Genomic DNA, 21178 nt, shown 5'->3' on the forward strand with positions numbered 1-21178 from the left:
AAGGATTCCCATATGACAGAGATCCTCTGATATTGTTACTTCAACCAAAACTTTGAAATACAGTAGCTGGTTTTGTGTGTAGCATATGACAATTTTTCCCCAAGTCTTATAAACTTTGATTTACTTAGCTGCTGTCACTGATGTGACTCACAGAGAAAGCAAGCATGAAGAGATTGAGAGAGAGAACTAGCTAATGTGTTAGTCTATTTGATGGCACAGGATTACATGGTACAATAATTAGTGCAGTCTACAGAAAAGTATTGGTATCAAAGAAAGAAGGGAAGAAGATAATGTCAAATACTTCCAATAATTTTATCACAATTTCAATATAATAATATGCAGGTTTTCTAATATAATTTATTTCCGTGTAGTAGTTAAAGTTACACTAAACATGAGAGAAAAAGGAGAGACAACTCTGTTCTTGCCGATAGCAATGAGACAACTTCCACCAGATTTGGTGGGACCTTGCACCTGAGGAACTCGCACTCAGCACCATACATTCTGCAATACCCTAACACAATACCACACTGGCATTACTTCACGACATCATGCTGAACGGTAGCACTACAACTTCACAAAGCAGTGAAATTGAGGGTGTCTATCTTTCTTCTGGTAAAATGTAGTACATGGTTGATAACCTTTCAAAAAGAAAAAAAAATCTCTTGTAGCAAACACACTTTTTCTATGGCTTGTACCTGGCAGGTAAACATACAACCTACATCTCAGCAGAGCTTTAAAGTGTGAGGGTCTCAAAGATGCCCTTAGAAATTACAAATGGGATTGATAATTCTATTAGAGAAATAAAGATTTCTCTTGGGGAGAGCAAAGGTGATTTGGGGATTTCCTCCCTGCTCCGCTGCTGACAGTTTGTGCAGTCCCAACTCCTCATTTGTGACCATCTCCAAAGCAGATTGAGCCAAGCCCTGGAATCAGCCTGGGGAAGGATACCAAACATGTACAGGTGGGATCCAAATCTCCTGCCCACGAGTCCATTGTCCTGTCCCAGACATGACAATGTAGAGCGACCATGCACCTAAAATTTGAAGGTGAATATAGCATTTGCAGCTCTACCACGTGCATTAGGAGGTATTGATGCCACAAAACTGAAGAAGGGGAGGATTTCCTCCAGAACCTGCTGAGATGCCTTGTCCTTAACTTGTGGGATCTGCTCAGGGAAAAGGATTTGCCTCTTACCTCTCTACGGTGTAGTTTACCTGTGTCTAAAATGAAGACAGTGCTTGCCCTCAAGGGGCATAGAGAAGCTTAATTAAATAAGAGATTTTTAGCCTTAATCGGACTTCTCTCACTTGCTAAGTACATGGGAAATCCTTCAATTCAGAAACAAACTTGACACCACGACAAATGAATCCGCTTCCTTACCGTTTTCCCTTTGGGAATTATTTTCCTTGGGAATAGATGTTTATGAAGCTATATTAAAAAAACCCAAATCAAACAAAAAACCCAAATCCCCACATTTCTATCACTGTTGATGTTTCTCTTTCATATTAAATGTTTCCTGTGATTTTTTACCGGGGATCCTGCCTTTGGGAATTGGTTCCATATTTTGTCTAAACCCACAGAATACAGCAGACTGCAAAGTGCTCACTTAATTCTATGACAGAAGATGTGATAGGTGTGTGAGAGCTGCGAGATGTGTATGGGGCTGTCCTTCATCCCATCTCATCTCTTAACCCCAACCCCTTCCTTCTGTGGATCTGGCAGTTTGGAAGAGGAGAGACCCCATCGCCATCACTGTGAGTTTAGTCTCTTGCCTCAAAGAACTAAGCATTAGTCTTGCCAGATGGTGGACAACTTTGGTGATATCCAGTGCCTTCTGTATGTACAAGGACTTTAACGTGATTTGAGAAGCTCAGAAGTATTGAGGTGGCATTCAGAAGCACACAGGACCACATCTGTTTTAAAGCCAGTGGGTTATTTTTAAATAGGAGTTGGTAAAGACAGACAAGAGAGTTTCAAAAAAATAAAATCTCAGTGATTTCACTGAAATATTATCTATTTGTGGAATAAATAAATGTGGAGCCAAATAATTCTGAAGTATCTAAATTCCACCTTCCCTCTCCCACTCACAGAATCTGCTATAAAGCAAAAATGTCAAATTAATACAAGAATGATAGTTCTCACGGTATCTCCTGCCAGGCTATGAAGGTATACAGAATATTCTGAGAAACTCTTTTCTTAGGAAATATTAAGTCCAGTTTTGAAAGTTTTTAAGGGTCCACAAAATAAAGAGAAATATCCAAAGTTTTGGTGTCTGACTTGAATAAAATTCCAACTTTGGCCCTCTGAGAGTAAATCAGTAGCATGCATGTGAAATATGTTTTTTCCCTCCTAACCAAAGCATACCGGTGGATCAAGCAGAGGCAGAAGAGCTTTCAAATACAGCACACTCCGTTTTACCGATGGGTACCCTTGGATCCAGCTTCCGCTCTAGCAGCCGCCTGCTGGGAGGAGATCTGAGGCTGGTGCTTGAAGTCAAATGAACTTGGGCCAAGTTTCTTCATTTTCCAAACTGTGATCTCTACAACTCCCTCCCATTCCCATTCCTCCTGTCCCACCATTCCTCTTGGATTTGGGCTCTTCCCCAGCCCTGCCTCCCCCGCCTCTCCCAGGTTGCTCCTGAACACGAGCCCTGGCTCCGTGATGGCTTCCCCAGTGAGACCTGGCTAACAGGACTGAAATACAAACTTAGCACAGAAATGTCCTAACTGTTTTACTCTTCAGAAGCATCAGAGCTGGGATTATTTGCAAAACCTCCTGGGAACACTCATGTCCTGCTCAGTTCCTCTTTCTCCTTGGTTTCATGGTGTACCCAACCAGGCAGCACCTTCTTGCTTTCTCGCCCCCCAAAATTATTTTCCTACACCTAGTGATGGCAAGTCCCTCCACACACACCCTTTCCAGCCCCCGTCGGTATTATATTCTGCCTGTGCTCCACCACCACATTTGCTGGTTGCCCTCTTGGTTCCCATGTAGGCTCTATCATTCCTCAGGAAAGGGGATGGTTAATCAGGAGACAATTATGGTTAACAGTCTCGGACAGTTGTTTGGATGGTTTCAGCACGGTGATCGAGGAGATGCTGCCTTCAGTGTTTAATGCCTGTTAAAAATGCTCTTGCCCAGCCTTCCTCGCTCATTTTGACTTGCCAGGCTGCACTTCATTGTCCCCTGATTTGCACCTACACAACTAAGGCTGCACTATAAACTGGGTCACTGAATTGGTCTAGGTTAAAAATATCCCAGATATTCTTTAATGAAGTGTCAACAACTATTCTCAGGCTGAAGAGCAACTGGAATACCTCCTAATAATCTTGCTTACATATGCAAAAAGTACATCCTAATCTAAAATGTATTTATAATATAAAATGGAGTTCAACATTTGACCTGAGCGTATCCCACTCCGTCACACAGACAAAGGAAATAAAAACGTGTTGCTGTAATTTCCTTGACAGCAAAAAACGAAAACAAACAAGAAACCTCACACATATATGTCTAGGCCAATATATATGATAATGTGAAACAATGAGTTAGATTTTTCATGGCCATGTTGAAACTCATCTTGTTAGTTCTAAAACTGCAGCACATAAATGTGATTTTTTTTTTTAATACCAAAACCTAAGTAAAGAAATATGTCCTTAAAACTTCATTGATTAAAACTTTTACTGACTTTCTATAGAGTTTGGAATAGGAAAGCTTCATAGCCAGGGCTACGAACACTCTTCTTAGGAAAAATAGCATAATGATGATTATTATTGTTTTTATTGGTGATGGCAGTTTAATACTTTTATTATTATTATTACTACTAATAGTGGTAGTATCACCATCTGGATTATTATAACCACAGTAGTGACAAGATGCCCTAATAAGATCCATGCCCCATTGTGTCAGGCATTATAAAAGCACATAGTGAGAGTGAGAAAAAGTTTATAATCTAAGCAATTAAGGCAGACAAAAGGTGCAGTGAGAAACAGAGGCACAAAGAGATGAACTGACACAAGAGCCCACAGAGAGAGCCAACGTTAAGCCTCAGATATCCGGAGTTAGCATCTATTTAAACACAGACTTGCTTGTCTACGCAAATATATATGTATTAATGCATACTACATTATCCAGCTTGAAGAGTGTATACCAGGATTAAAAGCAAAAAAAAAAGGAAAAACCGTGATGTGGTGTTTTGTTTTGTTTTCCTTAGGTAAAAGATATCTTAATCGAAACTGGACAGACTAAAAGCGATACAACAGAGAGCAAACATGCTGGTGACTAACTTCAGTCAAAGCAGCATTTAAACCACAACCCATTAAAAAATAAAACTCAGAGAACAACTGTTTGTAGGATCTGATCATGATTCCAACAAGCAATGGCAATGTACTTCCTATTGGGATATGGACAGCAAATAAGAAACTTGGTGGTATTCCAGCTGATGAAGACTACGGTTAAAAGAAAGCAGACAATGTGCAATTTCTTTCAGATCTTACAACCAATCGTTACGTATCCAAGTTCAGAATGCCTTTTGCATATTTGATAACAATGAGTTAACTATGAAATAAAAAGGAGTATTAACATTATTAAAATTTTTTCTTTTACTTTCATTTTGACTTGTATTATAATTTAAATGCTTTATATACTTAGCATTATGTACTTTTTCTTATGTCTGCTTTTTAGGTGCCTTACAAATACTGTTTTATTGGTGGGGCTGCTATAATTAATTTTTTAAAACGAAAATATTTTTAGATTTGTTCGTGTTTAAATAGGCCAGATATTTCAGCCTCATTTACAGATGTGAACCTACCCAAAATATTTCAGCAGCTTAAGCCCTTTTTCTGCGTTGCATTTAAACAGTCAATTTTTGAGAGCTGGTTTTTGTCTCAAAGTTATTTAAAGTCTCATCTCATCATTAAGTGACACTACTAGTAATCTAGAGTTCAGGTTCACACATGAGAGTTAATAATTTTAAATTCTAGAACAGAAGAATTCGAAACTAAGCCTTACATTGCCTAGAAAAAAAAACAGTTAATTTTTAATTGATGGAAAATAACTTAGTCCAAAGCGGAACCGAGTTTTTTAACAAATAAGTTATTGTTATAGCGGTCAGATCAAATTCATAAAAACAAATACATAAAATGACATTTAGCTGGAAGATCACATTTCTGTAAAGATAAACTGTAAGCTCTGCACAGCCATTGCTACCAAACGTTGTTTATCCGAGCTTTAAATTCTACTCCCAGATTTGAATAGACTGCAGAGCTAGCAGTGTTGCTGAGGAGCAATATCAAAATATGTGCCTCCTGGGTCTAAAAACCACAAGTTATTTTAGCTTCTGCTAAGAATCGAGGGATTTTTTAAAAGGTTGAGTACAGCAAGTAAATAAATAAATACATTATCTACCTTCGTGACCTTTCTTTTCCTGAAAGCAAACAGCGTCCATCATTTGTAACTTGACTTTCCATAAAAGTAACAGTTCATAAAAATCTGTGAAACTACTACCGGGAACAAACAAATTAAACAATGACAATGTAATAAAATAAAACTGCTGTTATACTCCTATAGTAGAAGAATTGCTTCTTCGCTGGGATTAATACATCTTGCAGAAAACAATTTTAAATAATGTGTAACATATGGATTCGGCTTTTATTATTCTTCTAAAAGAAGACAATTATATTTATGTGATAAACTGTTCAGTGTTAGTAGCATAATGTTTATATTACTGGCCACTTAAATAGTCTTTGGCATAGTTTTATAAGGAACAGAAGCCTCCAGATCTTTTGAAATCCATCTTACAAAGTAAGTCCTGTCTGTTACTGGAATGCAATGGTTTTGCATAGTTTTCTTGCTGGAAAAAACGTACTGCAGGTAATCTCATTGTTAAACTGCGTGCACGAAAAACTTTCTGATGCTTTAGTTGCAATTCATACGGCATTTTAGGGCTTTCTAACAAAAAGCATGACAGCCTTGTAGCTGTCGGGAAACAGAAGGGGAAAAAAAAGCAACTTTCAATTTTAACTTTTTGGAAATGAATGATTGTGATACATTGTTTTTTGTAGTAAACCTTTTCAAGGTGTTTTTCTTAATCTCCTCCCTTTTATAAGCAGCTAGTTCCTACGCTCCCTTATTTTACTGAGAGATTACGTTTAATAAAAGAGTGAGTTTCGGGTAGTTTTCAAGGAGCTGCTTTTGTCCCCATTATATTCCAGATAATTTTCAAAGGGATTACATAGAAACCGTAGAAGTATTTATCTCTATATCTTCTGAGTCAAACCTGCATGCATTTCAAAAAGGAATTGGAATGTGTTACCAAATAAATATTTTCTGTTGCTGCTGTGTACATAGATTTTTATTGTAAGCATTGCCGGCAGCAGCCTTTCTGCATTGCTGGGATTCTGCTATCCTGTGTGTCATTCGGCTAACAAGATCATTTGGAAAAATTATGCAGGGTGAGCAAATGTATTTATTTAGGTTTATCAAGAAAGAAAGTGGGGAAAAAGAAATAATAATATCAGTTTGGGGAATGTTACTGTCCTCATTTTTCACTCCTGAAGTACAAGTTTAGTATTTCAATTCTCCACTTCTCGATTGCTTTAAAAGTTGGGGTTGTTAACAAAAGATAAAGTGAAGGGTATGTCAATTTAAAGAGTGTAACCTAATGGAAGTGAAATCTGCATATTCAGTTAATTTGGGATTTATTATCCCAGTAACTCTACTTGCAACTGTTCTAAAATCGTTTTGACTGAAGACTTGAGAACAGTACGAGTGGATGGCTACCCCCACCCCCATTCTTAAAAGAAAACCTGTGCCTGCTGCTTCCAATTTAGTGCAATCATGCCTCTTACTGGCCAATACAAGATGCAGCATTAGCTGTCACATGCAAATGAGTATTCATGGAGACTTTGAAATGTGCAATAAAGAATAAAGACATGCATTCTGTGAATAATTGTTTTCTTTTATAAAACTGGATCCAAAAGGGAGTGCCATTTCACCCAGAGTCTATAGCCTTTCTATGGTTACAATCTGCTGTTGAAGCCAGATATTAGAAATGAAGTATGGATAAATGGAGGACTCCAGTTTCCCGTGCTGTCAATCTTTCACAGCACTACATTTGCTTAACAAGAAATAATCCAACACATGTTTGTGTTTCTCGCTATCTTGCTTTCTCTTCCAACTGGGACTTTTAAATGTATAGGGATGTATAATAAAGTTGTCCACCTTATATCAGCTTTTTTTATACAAAGCCCTACCTAAATTCTTCATTTTCAACAGCACAGATACACAAAATTACATAGCGGTACAAGCTTCACTGCAAACCTAAAGTCTTTCAAAGCTCTCTGATATCGCTTACCAGGATGAGAGAGAAAGAATAGCTCAGATTTTTAGGACCTATTTAGACACAGGGTAGGAAAAAAAAACCAAACAGCAAGCTGTATGCAGATACATGCACACATTTGTGGAGCTGTGAACAGCCAAGCTGAGTTCAGACACACACTCACCTATTCACCGAGACCGCAGCCAGAAAGGCTGTTTTAAACAGCAAACAGCCATCGACTTGTATTTATATTAAATCATGGCATTACATGGCCCTATCTTCTGCTGGCAGAACCTCAAACGCTTAGTCCGGTAGTGAGAAGAAAGTAAGCAGATGCCTGAATTGCAGCACCTTTGCAGTGAACGAGGGTAGATGAACAGCGGGAAGCACTTCAGTAAATTCAGATTTGGCCAAGATGGGACCAGAGGCAGATAAAACTGGTTATCCAGCAGGAAGAACGAATGCTAAGGATAAATTCTGCCTGTACCATGAGGATGACTGACCAGTGCAGGTATGCATGGAGGCTCAGCAGAGGGGAAATACCCCCTTATGGGTAACTCAGTGCCTTGGATTATGGTTAATCTGAAAACTAGAGGACTCTAGTTCAGTTGGAGCTTCTCAGCAGGCAGGACATGGCCCTGCAGAAATCCTAGCAAGGCAATCAGAGGTCTGGGAGGCATGACATTTTTCCCTTAGTCTAGCACAAATAATTCCTTGTTGCCATGTTTACTACATACCTTTGCTCTGTAAGGGCAATCTCTTGAAACACAGGCACACACATGCGAACACACTGAAGAAATGAATCACCGACATTATCACTACAACTGATACAATTACTGTAAACAGAGGCATAAAACTGCGAGGGGGAATCTGAAGAGGTTTCACTCCTGTGAGGAAGGATGCCTGCCTACAAGAGCTGAGCATGTTGACCAAAACCATCCCTTGGCTGTCTGCTTGTTCCTGTGATCCACAGTGGCAGGAAGACAGCCAGTTCTTTGTAGATTTTGGTCTGTATTGTGCATCCTAAGGGAGCTGAAAAAAGGATGACCCTGGGGCTAGGGCAAAGGATTTGAAACAAGGAGATTTGGTTTGTATCCCTGAATCATCACAAACATCCTTAGGCATGTTACTCAGCTCCTCATTTTCCTGCTTCCCAAATATAGCTAGTAATATTTGGTATCTCACAGAGATGTTAGCACAAGCCCTTCAACATACATATCGGCTCATATATTCTCTAGATGTTGTCATTTTCAAAAGTGACTACGCAAACACATAGCTCCATGAGGCTTAGTCATGCAAAACACAATGCGTGGTTGATGCATCCCTACCACCGCAGAAATGAAAACCAGGACCTCATTCACATGTAAAACGTTCTTTTGGCTCCTCAAGGACTCGGTCCCTTTACTCAGTAGCCCTAGCACAGAGGAATTTAAAGCAGCTTATTCATGGATCTTTGCACCGCTGTCCCTTGCACAGGTGGCCATGCATCACAGGGGAGACCCACATTTGAAGATCTAATTTGGCTTTGCATTACTCTGAGCCCAAAATCCACATTTCAGAGGGTGACTGCAGCCTTATCTGCAGTCTCTGTACACAGTAGGGACTTGGCAAATGGAGTTTGGTGAAATGGCATGGCACGCTACATCGAAGACTGACTATAAATCAACAGATTTTGGCTCTGCTCCTGGTTCTGTCACTGATTTGCCATGGAAACTTGGGCAAATCTTTTACTCTCCCTATCCTTCATTTTCCGTACCCATAATGTAAAGATAATGATGTTGCTTTGCAAGCTCTTTTGAGATCTTGAGATGTTAAGTGCTAAGTGCATTTTATTAACATTAGTAGCACCCAACCGAGAGGATGCTGTATAGCACTAACCTGGCTGTCCCCAGAAAACAGATTGGTGTGGGGAAAGTGTGCATTTGTTAAGCAGTTTAGACATTGCTCATTCCCATAATACTTCCACAACACATAGGAACAAGTCCTGACGTACTAAAACAAAAGAAAAAAACACCGTAAGGAGAAAATTTCTAATGTGACCTGTCATCTTATTTCTAGCCCAGGAAAACTTGGGGATTTGCTAGAGATTATCAGTCTTTCTATGTGTGGTTATTGTACTCAGCCACAACCACAGTACTCACAACTTGTGGTGGAGACCACTTCCATTAGTAGGCATTAATCACCATTTTATACACTCTAGCTATCACTGAAAAGACATTCCGTAGATGCACTTAGTTATATCCTATCACGCTTTATATGTGACTCAATTTTAAAATAAGTTAATTGTACTGAATTATATTCTAGATCTTGTATTTACAGGACCACAGTATACTACAATGTACATTTCTGAATTGCAATCTAACACGCTTTGTTATTTTACACTTCAATTTTCAATGTTTCTGCTCAAATATGTATCACAACATACACAGTAGAAAGAATTATGAAAATTTTATTATTAATGCATGTTTTTTTCCTTTGCTGGAGATAGACGAACTTTGTTGTGCATGTTATAAAATGTTAAATATTAGAATTATTTAAAGTTAATAGGATGCCAAAGAAAATGACTAATAATACATTATACAATTAGATGCCTTTCATATTAGTGAATCCATTAACAAAATAAAATACATTAAAACAGAAGTGTTCTGATTTGCAATTTTTAGCAAGGATTGCCCATGTGTAAAGCTAAATTATTTATTCATTTTTTAAAAAACTGCTGGATACATCAGTTTGCAATTATTTGCATTATGTTTGAATGCTTTATCATGTGGCTCTGATTCAAAAATACATATCTCTAAGTTGCCTTAGGATCTTCATTTGTGCGAAGTATTAAGCACATCAAAAACAAAAGTAAGTTTCTTTCCCCGGATTAAGCAGGACAGCTGATGATACTACAAGCCCTTTGTGTTGCTCTTTTAGCTGTTTTGGGTATCTTTTTGTTATCGCTCTTTAGCCCAGATGTCCTTATGTAATTTCACATCTCTAGTTTGCCCTCCCAAGTGTACCCTTTTTTCTAGATAGGATCAATTCCATCCTGTCCCACCCATACAGATCTCAAGTCTGGTATCATGTGGCTTTACCTAAAGCTATTCAGATGCTATAGCATACTGTTTTTCTGAGCACTGGCTACTACTTACTTTGAAACGAGTTATCCTGTCCCCTCAGCTGATGTCAACATTATCCTTGAACAAAACACTGAGCAAGCAGCTAACTTTCCTTACAGTAAGAAATAGTTTTTTGCACTAAAGTGATATAATCTTCTTGCCATTTTTCTCCTGTATTTTCCTTTTCCTTTTGCATCGATGCTCTGTCTCTAGAAAGGCATCCGACACCAGCTAAAGAAAGTTCCACCAAAAGCAAGTAATCGCCTTCTCCTCACATCCATCTTCTCTTCACTGCTGCTATCTACTTAATTAAGTCGTTCTCAATCTTCTGTATCATAAGCACATAATGTTGGTTGATGGAAATGTGTTTTGAAATCCCTGTTTGTTTGTTTTTTAATTATCTGATTACACCGGGAAAAAAAAAAAAAAAAAAAGAAGAAGAGAGATCTCTCTGGTATACTACAATAAGTAAAAATCCAGCAATAGCACTCTATCTTTTCCTCTTTCAAGAGATTTTTTTTTTTCACCCTTTAACAGTCTACTCAGTCCAGTCTTTACAGTTCATGGGATTTAAAGTGTGGTGAACCCAACTGCAGCCAGTTCTGGCAACATTATTTTAAAACTTGTTTCAGGTTTAAAGATGCCTCTTATTATAAACTTTACTCAGCTTGCGAGAGGTGAGGAATGCTATGTTCAGCATCTGCTGAGGTTTATATCAGGATTTTGGCATAACCTAACTCCAGGCTACTGTCACTCCCAAATATCTCCTGCCCATACGTGTCCCAATGTCAGCCCAGGATGCAACTCATGGATGAGCCAAGCCTCCCACATTATGTCAGCCGGTAATAGGAAAAAAAAAAAGAAAGTGTGCAACACGGACACAGAGAAGGATTATAAACTAGTAGATTTGGCTGCATCTTGGACACTGCTTGTGAAGTAGAATGGCCAAAATAAAATATTTGTTCTATTATATTCAATTCTCCACACCCTGATTATTTCAAAATTTTACCATAGTTACGTTGTATAAATAATAGTAGTAATTATATGAAGAGGAGACAATACGTTGAAATTAGAACCACGGATTCATAAGTTGATTTCAAAAGGCATCATTGTCACAGCTCACCCTGAGGTGTTTGTCCACAGGAAGGGTTTTGATTAGGCTCAGATTATTACAGTAGAGTTGGGAAACAAGACCTTTGATCTCAAGAGATCTGAACAATCCCTGTTACTTTTACTGACAACAGGCATGCTACAGACTGAACAGTGTTAACATTCAGATGAGAGCTGAAAACTCAAGTGAGAGCTACGCTACATTCTCACTTTTAAGACTCTGGTACCATGCATAACTTTCAAATTAAAATACAGTGTGACTACCTCTCTAAGTGTTTAAATTAATATGTTTAATAATCCCTACAATAATAAATCTAAAGTGTAAATTAAGATGTGGAAGAGAAGGAGAAAGGAATGTCTCTTTCTTTATATTTATGTACGGAGTATGTATTTGTTCAGGACAGTAGGATATGACACTTTACTATGACAGGACTTCTTAAAGTTTTTCTTTAAAAAAATTGTTTTTCCCACTAAATATATATGCAATATTTTTATACATCTATATATGATGGGATTTTTTTTTTTAAAGGGAAAAAGCCAACGGTGCCATCAAGAACAATTGTTCGTTTCCCTAAATATAGGCATTTAATGCTTCCTAAATGCTCTAAGGTATCTCACCAGACTTCTAGCACTCAATTTCCAAGGGCACAACTCCTCTGTATACCTTCTGCTAGAAACGTCAGTCTTATGAGGGTCACTGTGATACTCAGCATCCTCTCAAGTGGCACTAAATACCAATCATTAGGTAACTGAACCAGGCCCAAAATGTCCAAAGAATATATTAAGGGAACGTGCTTTCCAGGACCATAATAATTTGCTCATACAAAAAATTCCATTGAATTGTTTACACAAAAGTACTTAAAAAAAAAAAAAAAGAAGAAAAGAAAGAGCGAGACAAAAAAGACAGAAATATTAAATTCTAAATCCATGAAAAATGACGGTATAAGTGACTTGAAAATTTCTTAAGAACACCAATTTATTTTCAGTAGGAATATATTTCTAAGAAAGATTGTATCCACAAATGAGACAGTCAATAAAAGAACATAAGTTTCCTCATAAAAGCAAAAGTTTCCAATTATCACAGATTACGTACTTTAGATGTTCTTTTTTTTTTTTTTCCCCCCTCATTCAGTTTTTTCAGTCGAATGTTTTCCTGTTTGGCTCCCAGTGATGTCCCATTTTGGCCCCCAGGACTCTTACCTCCCACTAAAATAACCAATGGAGTTCAACAGCTAAATGCATTACCAAAGTCTCCCTTAACAAAAATCACTTGCTACTCACAACAGTTGTATCTGCCACAGCATTTATGGTTTTCCCAGTTCTCAATATACAGAAGACCACAAATACCATGATAAAGCCTAATTCCGTGGTGTGGTAATTTCTTATCCTATGCCACCGTGCATAATATTAAGTAATGTACATCCGCATATAACATCATCCTTTTTGTTGTAGACCCTATTACAAGTGCATATTTGTCAGCTAGTATTACACACAAACCACAGAATTACAGATATTGACCACAGGGAAGAAAACCACCCCAAATATTAGGCCACACCATGACCTTGTAAGTCATTGAGCATGACCAACTTTAAGTAGGAACTATGCAGCTTAGTTCTCCAGGGCATCCGTCTCCTTCCAGCACAAGATCATCCCGTGTAAAATACCTTTGACACTTGGCTCAGTTTATCTATAAATAAGCCTGGCAACCCTCAGCTTCTGTAGATTATTCCATCATCCTAAAAATCATAGAAAGTTTTTCTGCTAATACTTTTAACAAATTGCTTGATAAATTATTTCCTTTCCTTGTTATTTTGGAGCTCTGTGGAATGGTATTTCCTGTAGCATTACTATCAGAACAACAAACCCAAACAAAGAGTCACCCATGACAACGATGAGCATCCCCAAAAAAAGGCAATCTCTTGCTACAGCACGCAAAACTACAGTCCTTCTCAGCGCCTAAATAACACTCCTTGAGGGGTTATCAAGAAGCTTTTCAACTTCTTGAAGTGTTACTAAGCAAAAAGCTATTGTAACGCAAATAGTGCTGTGGTTAGAAAAGAAATAAAAGGCATGTCTTAAATGCTTGATCATACAATACATGCCATAAAATCCATGGTATGTTTGTGGCTGACCACACTAACCTAGTTTACTGCCTCTTCTGCCCCATTCTACTGACTTATTCATCACACCGTTGAAAAGAAAAACATGACAATACCATTGGTAAGAGAAATTGTACAGTGTCTAGAGCTACAGATTGGCCAACTGAGACTTGTAATTCTGATTCTCTCTTTTTTTTTTTTCCCCTTCACACTGAAACCCAAATAAGTTATATTGAGAAAACATTAATATTCTAGCTCTATCATCCCTTTTTTGGTATATGTTGCACATTATTTATGAAATAATTCAAAACATTTGTTGCAATAACTACTATTTCCATCAGGTTTCATCACTTGACTTATATTTACAAATCACTGTTTGGGGTACTATACTTAGCCCCCTACCTCTCTGGAAAGAAAAGGGCAAGATGTGGAAACCACACCTTCTTTTGAATACAAAAAATAATGTTCTGTATCTTAAAATAGACATTCAGACACAGAGGGAAAAGGGAAGAACCCACATCAATAACATGCACATATTAATTGATTCACCAACTACTGTGGGCTCAATTAAAGTATTCTGTTGTCAGAGTTTTAAAGCTTGGAAAAAATGTAAAAAAAAAATAAAAATTCTTGGCTACAGCTTGGCATATGCAGGTCTTAACCCAGAAACAAGCTGTTTTGTAATTATTTCTGAAAATTGCTTCAGTCCATTTTATTTTCTGTGCTTGCCTGGGAAGTGTGAAAAAGAAAGAAAAAACTATTTTTGACTCAAGACTTTCAAGACATTTTGGTTCTCAGCTAGCAAGTAACCCAGTTTGAGCCTGTTATTTCCAATGTGAACTTTGGACCACTCTTACTGTTTTCACAGTGAGACTGGTTACACGAATAAGGGCTGGCAGACGTGGGGAACGCTTTGCTTTTTGACGGAGAATGTCACCAAGGCTGAAGGGTGGCTCTAAGGTTAGACCCCACCCAAGACATGTTCACATGTTTCTAAGCTTACTCACGTATGCCTGAAAAATACAATCAATAACCTCTTAAAACATCTAAAAAATGTATGAGATGATAGATACAATGGGAAATCTCACTAATGCATACGCATAAGAAATTAAGGACCCACTAAACAAAAAGGAAAGTGACTGCAAGAGAGAACCGATCTCTTTTCTTCTTTTTTCCAGTGATCCCTGCAGCAATTTAAAAATAAAGCCTGCAATGATCCTGTTGCACCTTCATGTTTATAGCTGCTCTCTGGAAGTTGGCAGCTGAGAGAGGACCTGCTCTCCTCTGCCCACAGAGCCTTTGTTAAGAGCAGAGCCGAGCTGCTGACTGCCTTTGAAATGGATATATTGGGTCAATGGAAAGACTTGGGTATTTTAGAATGGGGAGTTTTGTTGGTTTAGTGTTTTTTTTTCTTTTTATTTCTTTTTTTCTTATTTTAAAGAAATAAAGCTGTGAAAAGGAGTTGCTTCTCTTCCCCCCCCTTCCCCCCCCTCAGTTCCCTCCTCCCCTTTCACCTCCCCCTTCTTTTTTCCCTTCTAAATGCTTGCTTCAAAACCACCCAGCCCATTTGTGTTGATCTGACGGTTCTGTTTCAAAGGCAGCTTCAGTCTTTGTCAGCTCCACAGGCTCTACCCACCGAGACAGAGCCAGCCGGGAAACTACTCTGGTTCCTGATAGCTGACACTCAGACATATGGTCCCAGCAAGCTCATATAATCAGTAATATTAAAAAAAAAAAAAAACCCACCACCAAAAAAACCTAAAACTCAAGATTTGTTCCTCATTTCTCATAGTTCATTGATAAAGAACATGTCAGTACGGTTGAAGAATCCTGCTGGTCAAAGGTATCATCCTTAGCTGCTCATATGGTCTGGGCTCTTACTTGTCAATTAGATTAATCTGAGCCATTTTAGAACAATAAATATAAGTACAGATGGAATATAAACATATTGAAGATTACTGTTTGTGATGGCTGTTGTTTATTAAATCAAAAATAATGTTGCAATGAGGATTTTGTTGATATTTCAAATGGAAAGGAAAAGTAAATAGGAATTAGATATTCCTTAGGAAAGAAAAAAAATTTTAAAAACCTCCACAAACCAAAACGCAAAAATACCAACAACCAACCACACCACAACCTCCAAAACAGCCCATGGGTAATAAAAAGGCAATGATTTTACTTAAAATGCCACCTATGAGCTACCTTTAGAGAAGGGATATGGCACCTATAAACTCAAAACACTAGGTATGTTGAAATCCATAAAATTTCCAATTACTGCTTCAGAATTTATTGTGCACATATGGAAAATAATACTTGTAAAAGAGAAAGGGGTTTGTGCCTGGTGCTGTCAATACTGTGAAGGATGGGGTGATTATAAAGCAAATTAACAATACTTTTAAATGTGCATTCACTTATCTTTCCAATTAAATCCTTGTTAAACAACTGCACAGACAGTAATGGTGCTTCTGCAAAGCACTGATCAAGACAGTTTTATTGTAATTTTTACTCTGTAACAATTAATCAAGTAGGCATTTTCTTTATTATTAAATTATTTAGTTAATAAATATTCGCAATCAGTTCACATATTTGTGGCTTAAATTTTACTTTTAATTTTTTCTTAAAGTGAGTTATATTCCAGGATATTCTTATAGAAGAAACAACAGAAATATTTTAATTCTTTTTGCCAAAATGTTTTTTGTTAAGTTGAGGTAATGTCAGGGTAAGATTAAACTCACTTTTTTCCCCCTGTGTAGTTACCAATTCAGATCTCTTCAGCTGTCCTTTTCCATGTTCCATAAGAAATGTACCTCTCTGCAATAACATAATATTTAGCCTCTGTCAAAAATCATATTTCCCCTCCCTTCGGTACGTAAGTATAGTAACCAAGCCGTAAAAACACAGTAATTGACCTTTGGACGGCACGTGGTGTTTCGCAGTTAACGCACAAGGTATTCCAAATGAAATAACGGGATGCAAAGGTCATCTGTACAGCAAATACCAAGCATTTTGCAAACAAAGCATTGGATATAAAGACAATTAGGAACTCTCTTGTATTATGTATGAACCAACACTTACTGAATGATCCAATAAGTATTGAAATTTGTATCTCTACGGTTAGTTTCCCTGAACATATATGCATTAGGATAGAATTCTAGTGTTTCAGCAATGTGTTATGAACCCTTTATAGCTCCATTTTTTTCAGTTAATTTAGTACTCATGAAAATTGCTTGTTTGACAGTTGTAGAAATGTAATGCCTTTCCAGCTACCCAGCAGATTAGCACAGGAGGTATAAAGAAGTAAGCTTCTACCTCCTCACCAAGGTATCTCTAGTCTTCAAGAACAGAGGGCAATTGAGCATTGCTGGAACAGACAAGTGCAAGCAGGACAGGGAACCCATAAAGTTTAACACAAAGAAGGTCCTTACCCCATTATATCACATTATGTATCAACACGATGGGTTCAATCAGAGCAGAGAGCACATCACAAATTCACACTTATAAACTCACACCCTTACAGATGAAAAGCCTCTCCTTGTTCTGTTTTAATTTCTCATGCACTTTCCACCTTACTGTTAGCATTTTTATGAGGCCAGAAGCTTGCTTTTTGAAAAGCATCTCCCACCTGTCCCCACTTTCCTACAGTGGTGCCTTAATGGCCCTGAACAGCCCCACCTGGGACTCCCCTACCCCTGCCCACGGGCCCGGTGCCCACGTCAGCCCCACCCTGGGACTTTGGGTCAAAACAATTGATCTTTTCAGTAGCATCCTCAAACCCTGGAACTGCCAGCACACTTTACATGGCTTAACAGATCCATTTGCAGTACCTTATCCCTTTTCCTACAGGTGTGAATTAAAAGAATATCCTCATAAATGTGTGTAATGGCTTTAACTTAGTGGAGCTTGCTTAAAATCAGTAAAAGTCCTCCAGATTATTTCATAAAACCTCTAAAGAATTGCCAAGTACATATTTTTTTTTTTTTTAAGATTGCAACTATTAGACCTAACCAATAGTATGGAAAGCATAAGAAGAATGGGCATCTCTGTCTAATGTCTCTGGCTGTTATAGAAGCCTTTACCATAGGTTCTCAGCCAGAAATATTGAATGACCGCTAGCTTAGTTTCTAAAACCAACATTCTTTCAGTGCCTGTAGACTAAGAAAAGTATGAATTTCCTGATGTCACTTTGGTCCAAACAGCTTCTACTGCCTTGATTCAGTGATTTGAAAAATGATGACTTAGACTTTTGAAAGTGCTGAGAGATGTTATAGCCTGGTCCTCTTATGATCAACTGATCTTTTCAACTCTTAATGGGAAAATAAATCATAGATAAAAGATAATCCTGTTGCACAGAAGCAAAAAAGGTATGATATCAATAGACTTTTATAGTAAAAGAAAACTCTGTGAAAGGGATAAAGTAAATAAGGTAGTTTGTTCTGCTGATGCTCGTGTTGGCAAGGTCAAAGCCCTCTTCAAGACCTGCCTACTTCAAGAAATGAGAATGAAACACAAAGTATATTCAGAGAACTTAAAAAAATACAAGGTATGTTTTTTATTGTAAACCCATCCTCATCCCCAAAAATCTAGAATTTCAAGGGTTGTCTTAGATTTTTACTGTTCTTATTTCTTCTTTAATGATAAACTTGTCAATGGTTAGTTTGTTTTCCTTTCATATTCACCAGTTCTCTCTTCATTTTTGATGCTGCAGATGACATTAACAGCATAGGAAAAGGAGCCAAAAAAAGCTTTGCTATATTCTAATTAATAATTATTCTAATAAAAAATACTTTGATATGGCAGCCAGCCTAGAGTGTCTTCTGTGATCTTTAATTTTCAGTGTGATACATATTATTTATAGCCCATAAATGTAGGTGTAACACAATGGCAGAGCAAGCGGGAAGAAACAGCCATTAAGTATTTGGGCTGTACAAGAACTGATTGCACAGTCAATCTCTGCAATGTAAATAGGCTTTTTCAGAACATTTGTTTGCATTTATAATTAAATTAAACTTTAACTAAAATAAAAAAAAAATTCTCTATGGGAAAATCATATATACAAATACTGCTTTCCCACTGTTAACTGCAGAAAAATGAAGGTACAAGGATTGTGCCGAGGAGATCATAATAATTACTGAGTGAAAGTGATGTGTGGAGAGTGCGTTATTAGACATTATCCCACTGCAGAGCTTCAGAGGACTGAGTAAGCAGGTTGGGAGTACATACTGGTTTTCCTAATAACTTCTGCGACTTCTGAAACAATCTGAAACTGCTGCTGTCCTCAGCATCTAGTTGACAGGGGACATCAGGCTCTTGGGGACATCGGGTGGAGACCACTACAGCCCTCCCAAGCATACGTTAAATAAATCCTGTTCTCCCCATCTCCCCACGGTGTTTTTTGCAGGTACACTATGACCCAGTGGGCTGTTTCTTGCTTGCAGGTTCCTACCTAGCACAGAGAAAGGATGTTATTTAAACAATTGAAACAGTGGCCTGTTATCTTAAAGCCATTCTTTGTGTCTGTGTTACTTCTTGAATGGTCTGATTAAAAATTACTGGATTATTCTTTGGGGACTGAAATGCTAGACCCTCCCATTTCCCTTCACATGGTGTTGGTGTCACCCCTGAGGACTGCAAAGTGGCATTCGGATTTACAGGAGATGAAGTTTGGCATTTCTGCATGCATTTACCTGAGGAAAGGTTAAGTACAGACCCGGTTAGATATTTTTATAGCTGGGATTTTAAAGGACATGTAAGGGGGGCTCAGATGGATAATATCGCTTGACATTGAAAATCTATTTTGTTATGATATAAAATGCACAAGTGCCCTAGTTACACCAATAAAAACTAAGAAACCGTAATTATCACAACTGGTAAGATGGTAACGTAGTTCTCCAGGGGCATGAGTTTTCTTCGAATTTTCTTTGGTTACTCAATAGGCAGATTTCTTGCATGTGCCCTAAGCAGCCATTGTCAGAGTGGCTTTAATGTACGATTAACTTTTCACAGTATTTTTCACAGTAGTATAAACCACAAGAAAAAGGTGCTTGGTGCCTCCGTACTGCAAAACACTGGCTTAGACTTCTATCTAACTTTACAGTATCAGCCCATCTGTTTTAGGTGAACACTTGAGCAGTAATGTCAACCTCAAGCACGTTAGCCTTGGATGCCAAGAGACATGATAGACAGAACCATTATTTTTATGGCACATTTTTTCCTGAGTAAAGATCCTAGGCAGTGAAGAAGGGTAAAAAATACTGATTTTGCCTCTCTTGCCTCCAAACAAAATACAGTGTATGGTCATTTGAAACCCAAGGCAGACTGCATTATTGACACACAAATACCCAACAACTATAAATCTAAGGGAACCCAAGTAAAGAGTCAAAACCATGTGGGTGATTGATAAATTATGATTTATTCAGTCTCACAGAATTTACTGGCATGAATACTGATTCCTCATAACCACAGTTCATCCTCCAGTTACAGCTAAAGACAAGACTGATTCGGAACAGCTGAGAAGGTGGCAAACATCTGCTGCTCCCCTGAAACCTTCCCTTGTGATATACATGGAGGCTTGAAGATGGGAATATTTTTATGGCTCTCATATCTCTCAATTTCATGAGAATTTTTGAGTCAAAAGTCTTAGTTTATGTGTAGTACAAAACTAATTGCGGAAGTTGTTCTCCAAGATCTATCACCTCCAAGAAACCACATACAGCACACAATATTTAGCAGTTCTAGTAGTAGTCTTCAGGTAACTTTAAAAGAGTTAATAAAACGTAGGAGAAAATGTTGCAGCAACTTCATGTTTATACTTGATTAATTCAAAAGTGTATGAAGTCTTTAATGCAATTTAAGATTCAGGATTTTTCCTGATTTCTAAAAATTTTATTTTCTTGTTAAGCAGTAACAGGAGGTTTACTACCATCGATGATCTTTGCTAAGCTTTGCCAAGAGTAGTAAACTGTTCAGAGAGGTGAATGTATTTGTCATTTATCCTAATTATCTACCAATATCAGCTTCCACACCTGTACCATCGATCATCTTTGCTAAGCTATTAAACGTGGGGTCTTTGCTAAGAGTAGTAAGCTGTTCAGAGAGGTGAATGTATTTGTCATTTATCCTAATTATCTACCAATATCAGCTTCCACACCTGTAACAGTATCTATTGATCAATGTTAGATTCATTTAGGCCACATCTGTGAAAAATGTTCTTTTGTATTTGCGGAAATATGTTCATTATATGTGGAATCTGTGGAAATAAGTTCAGTAAATACGTACAGGTTGCTTCTAATTCTGGTTCTCAGGTCCTCAAAATATTCATTTTTCATCTTCTCATTTCCTGGCATCAAATCTTTGCCTTTTCAAAATCAGTGGTAAACCTGCCACTGACTTTGACAGAGCCAGTACTTTACCTCTAGTAGGTTTTTTTTCCGATTCTTTTCAGCACATTTTTCTCTTTCACTGCTTTCCTTTGGATCCCTGTCCTACTTTTGGTTTTGTTTAATTTCCAACATACAAACTGCTATTTTTCCTTTTAGTCTCCCCCCCCCCCC

At 37.7% G+C, this 21178-nt stretch overlaps 1 protein-coding gene across 1 annotated transcript in view; it reads right to left on the reverse strand.

The window, feature by feature from the left end:
• The window catches only part of ARHGAP15 (Rho GTPase activating protein 15), a gene marked incomplete at both ends in the record, with an annotated part of 224747 nt that overhangs the window by 23338 nt on the left and 180231 nt on the right, over positions 1-21178 (reverse strand). The window lies entirely within an intron of this gene.

Source organism: Cariama cristata, unplaced genomic scaffold (genome assembly GCF_000690535.1).
Source record: "Cariama cristata isolate BGI_N322 unplaced genomic scaffold, ASM69053v1 scaffold6738, whole genome shotgun sequence".
Classification (NCBI taxonomy): domain Eukaryota; kingdom Metazoa; phylum Chordata; class Aves; order Cariamiformes; family Cariamidae; genus Cariama; species Cariama cristata.